This window comes from Polistes fuscatus, unplaced genomic scaffold (genome assembly GCF_010416935.1).
Source record: "Polistes fuscatus isolate 324 unplaced genomic scaffold, CU_Pfus_HIC Scaffold11, whole genome shotgun sequence".
Classification (NCBI taxonomy): domain Eukaryota; kingdom Metazoa; phylum Arthropoda; class Insecta; order Hymenoptera; family Vespidae; genus Polistes; species Polistes fuscatus.
This window is the reverse complement of record NW_025113009.1, coordinates 4,992,427-5,003,045: the sequence shown is the minus strand read 5'-3', so window position 1 is coordinate 5,003,045 and position 10,619 is coordinate 4,992,427. Positions and strand designations below refer to the sequence as shown.

The following is a 10,619-nucleotide window of genomic DNA, read 5'->3' as shown; positions in this document are numbered from 1 at the left end:
CAGGTAATTAAAATATATTTTCTAACGTAAATAATTTGCCTATATACTAATCGATTATTCTAATAAATAACTTTCAAACGATATAATCGAAAGATTACGATAATGTCGAGGATAAAAAATATTTGTGTAGAAAAAAATTCCATGTACATTGGTATGGATTTTTCTAGGCAATTATATATATCTTATTTTACGGCATCATTTCTATAGATATCGACTTATAATGATCGATTTTTATTGTTTGGCTTAATAAAGTATATATTTCGATAATTGTTATGTTCCTATATCCTATTTTTGACTATTCGATATTTTTCTATAATAGATGGAAAAAATGCAAAGTCTCAAGTAGCCATTGGTCAACGGATTTCGCTACTTTTTTTGAAAGTGGACTACCGCGCATACTACCGCGCGCAGCAGATGCGCAGCAGAGGCAACGCAGTGGCAACGCAAGGGGTTTTCGCAGGGGGAAGGTAGAGGAAACGCCATTTTCTGTCAGCTGTATATGTTCCAACGTACTGCGTCATCCCGTTTAATCCAGGTAATTAAAAAATAGTTTACACCTTTCTATTATATATCAAATGATAGCTACACATAAGATTTTCATACGTGAGTGTTTTCAAAACGAAATATTGAAAAGTTCGAAGGATATCTGTGAGAATATAACATCGATATATCTCGGCGTCCCGCCAATCTCACCAATGTTACTTAACAATATTTCTTCTAATTTCCAGCTTTTTTCATGGTATCGATAATTACTACCATCTCTAATGATGCTCTAATTAATTATTTTTCATAATTATGTATTCAAAGATAACTTTTCGTATTAAATTAATACACATACACATACAGGCATATATACATAAGTATAGGTTAACCACTCGTACACATACACTCATGTATTTGATTTTCTTTATATTGACTAATGTAATTTTTTTTTATTTCTTTTAGATATCCGAGCATTGGAGAGTCCAGAACGAATTCATACACCCGTTCTAATAATTGTGTTTACTCTTTTTTTATCTTCATATTCATTGAGGTAAGCGTTATTCTTTTCTTAAGCCATATAGAAATGTATAGAAAGAGAGAGAAAGAAAGAGAGAGAGAGAGAGAGAGAAAGAAAGAAAACAAAACATTCACCTACAAGCAACGATGAATGTGTATGTATATTTGTAGGAATTTCTCGAGGTGAAAACAGAAGAATAACCGTCGAAACGAAACGTAAACAGTCGAGCACCGAGCATTCGATACCTCTACGAGATATACGCAGAGAGATCTCCACTCCCCTTCCGTCCTTCAACGAGTAATGATCTAACGAACGTGACGTATTAAACTATTTATTGATTTTATTTCTAACGTTGTCTAACGTTTAATACTTTTATATTCTAACATTAAATACTTTAATAAGTTTTTTATTAGATAGAATAATATAAAAACGTTTTATTTTTTAGGTTATTCTTTATCAAGTCATATATTATAACTTAAAAAATTTTCAATTAATATTTTCAATAACATTACATACTTTCTATGTAATATTATACAAGTAGTGAGATTAAGGCAATTAATATTGCTTGAATTTATATTGATTCTTTATGATAGAATATTTTTTAAAGTGTGCCATGCCTTCAGGAATGATTTACAGGGAATATTGTATTATAATATAATCTTTAGTATGTTTCAGCTTTTCAGAGTTTTTCTTTAATTTTATTTTATTCATCGTCATCCTAAGGGTAGGATACCCATCCTGCAGTCATCACTGAAGACTAAAAGTAAGTATATTTTTCTATCAAACACTTCTATGATAACTTTAATGGATTTTTATTATAACGATGATATTAATTGTTCTTTTTCTTTTTCTGTTTCAGAACATCATTGCAATCGAGCGCGTAGGCAATGAAGTACTCGTGTGTTGCATCGTTAAAAAAGATATTAAAAAATCGGAAATTAAAGTCAGTGTTGTTCGCCGTATGTAAAAGTTTCGTTTGCTCGGTTAAGAAACTCCGTAAGTTTCTTTTATTCGGTTTAAACGTGTGCTCATCGTCATCCTAAGGGTAGGATACCCATCGTGCATTCATCACTGAAGAATAAATGTAAGTCAATTTTTATATAAAACATTTTCTCAATAATTATAATAATGTTTTTATATCAATGGTCTATATAATCTTGTTTTTATTTTTGTTTCAGATCATCGTTGGAATAGTGTTACAATTTATTAATTAAATTCATTTGGAAATTCGTTTAACACTAGATTTTTTCATTATTGTTTCATTTACTATTTTTTAAAAACTTACAAAAATTGTTTGCATGAAGAAATGGGTAGAGGGAAGGAATTAATATTTACATATATTTTATTATGGTATTAAAAATCAATATATATTTTTAAAAAATAATATTTAAATTTTATATATATGTAGCATATGTAGCAAAGAAATTTGAAATGGAGAGTCAAATTGGTTTATTGTTAGTCCATTAATCTAGTGTTAATTGAATTAACTGCATGTAATGCAGTTGTAGAATCATTGTTAGTGCATTGTCATCGTCATCCTAAGGGTAGGAGACCCATCGTGCATTCATCGATGGAGATACAAAGTGAGTATATTTTTGTATTTAATAATTCAACAAACATTTTAATTGTTTTCAGTAATAGTAATGATATTAATAGTATTGTTTTTTATTTCTGTTTCAGATTGCAATCGTGCGCGAAGCAATATTCGGGAGTGTTTTATCGTTTAAATGGATAATTAAAATCACGGATTAGAAGCACGTTCGTTCGTTCATTTCAATTCGCTCGTGTTACGCGATTATATTAGAATTTTTTTATATTAAATTGACTGCGACCAAAGCAGTAATTGCATTAGACTTTGTTCGAGAAAAGTTGTATTTTTATCTTTAAACAGTCGCACAGACTGTTCGCGTATTAGAATCAGTGCATCAATGAAGATTTTTTTACTTGCATTGACTGTGTGCAAAGCAGTCTTTGAATTAGTTGTGTAGAATCAGTGATCGGGCGCATAATAAATTAAAATCATACGCGAATTAGAGCCAGTGTTGTTCGCCGTATAATAAAATTTCGGTTTCGCGATAAGAAACTCATCTATAGTTTCTTATTTTCGTTTATACCGCGTTTTTAGATTCACGCGAGGTGCATCGCCATGGTGCAATAGAGCTTCATCCCACTGGAATGCATTGTAAGTATCTATTTTTATTTACATTTTATTCGATTTTATTTTAATATAATTTTGGATTATATTGCAGATAACTTATCGTTATGTTCTACTTTATTTTACAGATATGACGATGGACTTTCTACCTTATCAAAAATGTGGGATGAATTCTTCGATGGATCATCGATGGATCTTCGATGGATCTTGGATGGATTTTCTTCAATACCAAATCGAGGCATTCTTCGATCGTCAGACTACAATACTTGCTGGGAAGTAGGAGTGTTTTGGAGCCATCGTAGAACTTCTTACGCAGTGAGTAAAAAAATTTAAAGTCCCTCCAGTGCTCAATCATGTCGAGGATGAAAGGTCCTAATCGGCACGAGTTACTGGTTGTAATTATTCCAATAAATTAGTGACGAGCACATGAGTAATTCCTTTCTAGGAGTTACTCATGAAAATTGTATATTGTATTGTATATTGAATTTTATATTTTATATTAGTTCAGGATAGGTTTTCTTGTCTCACCGGTAAAATTCATTTAATTAATAATGCAATTGATTAATGCACTTTCTTTTTAATTACGTGTTTTGTTCGTGGTTAATAGTGATGAAATCGAGCATTAATTTACTCGTTTTCGTCCAGAAAAGCATGTAATAAATGTCTTACATGCATTGCTTCGTTCTTAGTTTATCTAATCGCGATTAATTTTGATGTATCGATACTTCGATATTGTAAATAAATGAGCAAGAAGACAAACTCATTCGCGACGGATAGATTCTAGCAGTTAAGTGGTGGCTCAAAGCCCAGTTCTTTTATTAGAACAGCCAACTTAATGAAAGGAGTCGTCCGAGGTTTTGAAATATATTAAAACATATTAAAAGAGATATTAAAAGTTATTTTTTATCAAATAAATTGTAGAGTCCTTAGCCGCTTAGATAAATTTTTATTAAAATGTATTTATTTGTTATATATTTATGTGTTATGTATTTATGTGTCTTTAATCATATTTTTTAGATCAGGATTTTCAGCTTCTAATGTACTAATCTCCCGTTTCTCCCCCCTATACTTTCTGCGTTCTCATCTATGCGTGTGCCCAGGTGCTACTCGTATGGGTGAGAAACGGTTAGTATGGGTTTAGTTTTAAGTTTTTCTCCCCCTATTGGCGGCTGTCATTGTGCTAGTGATTGCACGATGTACTTTACACCTGTATGTGCGTATTAGGTAGTGTACTGTACATCGTTTCGTGATAGTTTTTAATTAATGAATTATTTAATACTTAAAGTAATACTTAGTATAGCACACCTAGAGTTAGGTGTGATATGAAAAATACACATGGTTGTATTTTTCTATTTATATTAAATTTTTCTCATTTTTTTTTTCGAATCGTTTTGAATAGTAGAGTTCCCACATTTGTTTGTGGAAATTTAACAATACTTGTATTATATTAGTATGCTGATATATACTAGTATGTACAAGTATTTTTGCTTTAGTCATTATTGCAATAATCATTAGCCTTGGCAGTCGATTACAGCATTGGTACGTACTCCCATAAGTTTAGAAAACGTGGTTGAACTAGGGTGTCGGAGGTGCCCCGGGGCATGCTCTCTAGTTTAGGCTTTTGCACCCTGGTGGTATGTGTGAGAATCGTGGAGTGAGAGGGTGGGTACGCATGTATGTTTGCACTTTTTAAATACGGGTAATTGGCAGGCAGGTAGCATATTTCTCTGAGCGAATGTGAACACTTTAATTTTAAGCAGGTAGGGCCCGGAAAAGGCATTAGGTTTGTTTCCACTCCGGAGTGGAAATTCGGCCTCCGGGTTTATACAGAATTGTTACAAAAACTTTTTTTCTATTCATTCATTTTTCATTCATCATATTTTTAAATTTATTTTGTAACTCTTCTGTAATTTTTATTATGTATCATGAGATTCAAAGGAATTTGCAACGATTTGAAAGATTTATTTCTATTTCGATTCTATCCCGAACGAGACAGAGTCGAACAAATTCGCAAATACTTTGATCCATTTGATACTTAGTTTTAAGTATTATAACATTAACACTTCGCACAATCGCGATTTTCTCAATTAGAAATATAACGAATGAATGAAATTAAAATATTGCAACAAAATGCATAACATTTATTGCATTATTTATTTCAATTCTATTTTATTTTTTGACATTAAAAGTGCGACGTGTTATTAGGTCATCGATAATTATCTGCTTGGACATTCGTTTAATTGTACTCGTGTATATGTCAATAAACTCTAAGTTCATTGATGGTCCACGAGCTTGAATAAGTAACGGTAAATGTAAATTAATTTTTTAATAATCGAGAATTAGAATTATCAAACAAGATACCAGGTAATTTGCAAAAAAAGTACGAGAGATCTTTTCTTGCTCGAACGTAAAAATTGTCCAATGCAGTTTTCAGGGATGAAGAAAGAAGAGGCTAAATGCCGAAGAGGCTAATGCCGAAGAGGCCCCCACTTAATTGTGGCTGAAGAGGGCAACTACATAGACTATTGAGTTATTTTCAAAGGTTCAACAACAAGTTTGAACTTTTCGAGAATAGCTCTCTAGTCATATTTTATATTTTATTATAATACATTCTTGCTCGTCATTAATTTGTAGTTGTAATTGGAGATGATGGGCCATTCCATCTCCTTGGGACACCAAATTTGTGTCTATATCGTCTAAAAGATGCATATGTGTTTAGTTAGAGTCAGAAATATTAAAATTTTTCTATTATTAAATTTTGAAGCCTAAATAATGTTCGGTAAATATTACAGTAATTTCTCTTTTCTTGTTTCGTCTTTAAAATTTTTCACTGTGTTTGTATTTTATTAAATTTGCAATTTCTCTTTTCTACGTAATGCAGTTTAAAAGTATTTCACAATAATTAATAGATATTATTTTTTCTATAATAGTAACTTAGTATTTTTACTTTTCCTATTTCTTTTTTTATTTTTATTTATTTTATGTAAATGTAAAATCACGCGTTTAAATTTAATTTTATTGCAACGTTAAATATAGATTTGATCAAAATAAATAGAGACTTCAATTGAAAAGTGCATCTGCGAATTGGACGATTTATATGTCAGGCTATTTTATCACTTGATTGTATGATTAATATAGTTTTCTTCTTGTTACAGGTGATCATCGTTGGATTTAATAACAGACCTTTGTGATTTGGTTCTATTTGAACGCTTTGAATGACTATTTTTTAAAATATATGTAAAAATGCATTTCTGAAGGCACACACACATGTTTGTATGTTCAAATATTTTTGTAGATATGTACCAAAGATGAAAATAGATTATTAAGGGTTTTGTCAAGAATTTTTGTTTTTTATAGGACGTATCGTTTATTTATTATAGAAATGTATTGTGCTCGCTACTTTTTTAAATGTGAAATTTGTTTGTTTCAATTGACTGCGTGCAAAGCAGTCTCTGAATTAGTCGTAGAATCAGTGATCGGGCATAAAATAAATTAAAATCAAACGCGAATTCGAGTCAGTGTTGTTCGTCGTATAATTTAATTTCGGTTTCGCGATAAGAAACTCATCTATAGTTTCTTATTTTCGTTTACACCGCGTTATTAGATTCACGCGAGGTGCATCGCCATGGTGCAATAGAGCTTCATCCCACTTTAATGCATTGTAAGTATTCATTTTTATTTACATTTCATTCGATTTTATTTCCTACGATTTAAAATTATATTGTTGACAACTTATCGTTCTGTTCTATTTTATATGATAGATATAACGATGGATTTTTGGTGGACCTTTGATGGATCATCTTCAACAGCATTTCGAGGAGCTCTCTGATCGTCAGACTGCAATACTTGCTGCGAAATAGACGTGTTTTGGAGCCACATATGTCTGGTATAACAGTTGGTAACGTGTGAGTACAAAAACTTAAAGTCCCTCCGATGCCCAATCATGTCGAGTATGATAGGTCCTAATCGATATGAGCTACTAATTGTAATTATTTAAACAAATTATTGACGAACACATGAGTAATTCCATTTTTGTATTATTAACTGAGTTAGAGTCATAGACTTTTATTTAAGAAAGTTGATTTACTTCGCGAGCCGCTGCTTAAATAGCATAATACATAAAGCATAAATCTATTTACCCATATTTTGATTAACTAATTATTTATATGATCTCCTGAGATCTAAGAGAGAATAGTTTTATATTAATTTATTTTTAGATTAGTTTTTTAGGTCCCGAATTAATGTCGAACGAAATAGTTTTCATCTTTTTCCCTTTTTTCCCGTTTATTCGATTCCCACTATTTTTCCCCCATGGGAGAGTAGGTAAGCTGGCCGTAATTAATCCTTGTTAAAATTAATTTAAACGTTATAGCCGAGGGGTAAACTCTAGCATGAGCGAGCGTGCGAATAATAAGTCTAACAAATAATAGTTCAGCCTTACTCGCGTCTAAACGCGTTTCTATTTATGCTGCTAGGAAGTTAAGCTAGGCGAGCATGCCAGGCAAGCATACTAGGCAAGCAAGCATGTTAGTTAAAAGGCACATGACGAAACACGACGCCTTCTCATAGTAGTCACGTCTATTTCGACCGTGTATGGTTGACGACTATGGTGTACACGATAGGATTCAAATGTGTGGGTCGTCGCAGGAAAGTTCCTATAAAGAGTTCATATTTGATCGAGATGTACATACGTAGGCGGATGCTTCTTCTGATGTGGGAATTGCGGAAACATATTTTCTTCATCAGCTCTTATTTCATAATTTTTTTTTTTTTTATTTTCGATACACTATACCGGTCAAAATTATTTTATCACTTTAGAAAACGATAGAAATTAGTCTTCAACTTTTTTTATTGCTAGTATTTCTATAGGAAAACAATTTTTAATAATTAATAATTACGTTCAATTTGAATGTGTCATTTGTTAATAAAATTTTGTTTTTTTAACGCGTAGATTACATATTTTTGGATCTCATCTATATAATTTGATTTTAATTATTTATTCAAACAAATTACTTCTACAAGATTACAAAATTTGTTATTTGGAATGTCGAGAGTATGCAAAGCAGTACTAAAACAAGAAATGTAGGTGATAAAAATTCGTTAAATATTTTAGGAGATATAAATATAGTTAAATCTAAAAAAAGAATTAAAAGTTTGTCGTTACCAATCTAATTTTGTTATGACATACCAGTTATATCGAGATCTTATGGGTTGAAAGAAGAAGGAATCCGGTTAAACACCATAATGATCAACTTCGAGAGATAGAGTAAAGAAAAAGGTGAGTTGATCGTCGCGACGTTGTTGCTGAAAAAAAAGTTGTGGTAGACACGCTACTCTAAGATTAATCGAACAACGAAGAAACGATTTCTAGTTTCCCCGTTAATATACTACGATAGTAATATATCGATTCGACGTAATCCGGACAAGACCCAAATACCCAACTAAAGCTAGTTTTCTTGGCAAACTTTCCAAAGAACATCTTTTCGGAATAACGGATTCTCCTTTCGATAAATATCGCTCTTGATAACTGACGTCATGTGGCCGCGATCCCCAAATAGAGATTTGAGTATTTTTTTGTTTTTCACTTACAATAGAATTATATTAAATGAAATGTGTATTCGTTAATATAAAAAAAAAAAAATTGTTAGCAGTTAACGGGTTAACTTCATCTAATCTTTCTCTTCTCAGCTTTTGATTAAATTTGTTCAATTCAGTTTTGATTAAATTTGTTTCTTTTCGATCGATCGATAATTGAGATTATACATTTTTCGATAATATTTAAAACTTCTAACGACTTACTTTCGGGTTTTTCTTTTTATTTTTTTGTTCGAAATTCTGAATTTTCTCTTCTAATACTCACTTTACGAGGAACTAATGAAGCATCTGCAACAGGGCGAAAAACGTAGTCGATTTTACGAAGCAACTCAGTACCATTTCTTGCATTTATCCATGATAGAGAAATTTCGTTTGACTTTGCTATCAAAGATCTTTAGTGTAATTACCGAACGTTAATTAGATTGTCGCAAAGCGACAAGTAGTAAAGTAATAAGGATCATAAGCGATTATCTTTGAATAAAGGAAATGTCTGGCTTCGTTCATTCATGACGAAGCTCACATATAAGTACAAATGTAATTATGAACTCGATATAACAGGGATGATTAACATTAATTAATAGTTTCACTTTGCTTTTCAACCTTTTTTCGATATAATAGAATGATAATAAATATATATAAATTCACAATACGATAAAGTAATTTTATTTTAAAAAATTAAAAAAAGAAAGAAACAAATCCTTTATTGAAAGAGTCGTTTTCGAAAGGTTAGAAGGTTTTTATAAATAAGGCGTGGTCAATGAAATGGCAGGACAGATGTCTATGCCAGGAAGTCCAGGTGTGAGTTTACGGCACGTGTCCAAGCTGCTTGTCAAAAATATATTTAAAAGCAGGAGGAGCCTTGATGGATTCTCTATAACCCATGAATGCTTGCATGAATGAATGAATGAATGAGTGAATCAATGAAAGGAAAGAACTAGTTGCAACAAAACTAAGGATAGGAGATATATTGATCAAAAGAAAAAAATTACTTTGATAGTTGCTTAAAAACATGAAAATAGAATAAAATGACGACTCTTTTGAAAGATTTGTAATTATAATTCGATCATGCACATACGTAAATATACGCTTTTATATTACACTGTTTTATGTGATTCGTGAAAGTATCCAAAATTAATTATACTTATTATTAATTTAATAACGACTTATCTATTAAAAATGAAATATAATTATAAGTTTAACAAAATCATTTTAAACGCGTTTAAAGAATAATATTAATCATTATCATCATCATTAACAGTATCATTATTTTATTGTGAAAGACTAACGTAATCCGAAGCAAGAAAGTTCGTTGAAAAGCGTCAGCCAGTTATTGCAAAGAAGGAGGTTGAAGAAAAAGAAAGAACACACCGGTGCGATATCGTATATCATAAATCCGTATAAAGAGGCACGAGTAATGGCCTGTAAAATGATGTTCTCCCGTTTGAGCGTTTCCTCGTCGTTACAGAAGCCACCTCTCTCTTTTTCTTTTTCTTTCTCGTTCTCTTTCTCTCTCTCTCTCACAATCTTGCTGCTTGCTCAGCACACGCGCATACAACCGCGATTAAAGCATCGTGCCTGGCTTTACTTTAAATCTCACACGCGGGGTTAGGTTCGTGGAGTTCGCCTTCGTGACGAGTTTCGGGTGCATTTCTTATATCTTCATCAAATAAAATCGAACTCGTGTTTTCTTTCTCTTATTCATTCGTGACGTTCACTACAAATTGGGACTGCCGATATCAATTCTCAATTTTATTCTTGAGCGAAACTTCTTTTCGAGAGAGTACTTAAAATTTTCAGACGAAAAGCGAAAGGTTTTTAGGGGATCGCGTTATATTAGTGTAGGTGGGGAAGAAATATCGACCAAGTAAA

General features: G+C 31.7%; 1 long non-coding RNA gene across 1 annotated transcript; it reads left to right on the top strand.

Annotated features, from left to right (window-relative positions):
- The first annotated feature begins 482 nt into the window (after nucleotides 1-482).
- LOC122526492 lies at nucleotides 483-1,333 on the top strand. The gene is made up of 3 exons (XR_006306080.1): nucleotides 483-535; nucleotides 946-1,033; nucleotides 1,171-1,333. It is a non-coding gene; the product is annotated as an uncharacterized LOC122526492 (long non-coding RNA).
- Nucleotides 1,334-10,619: the final 9,286 nt, after the last annotated feature.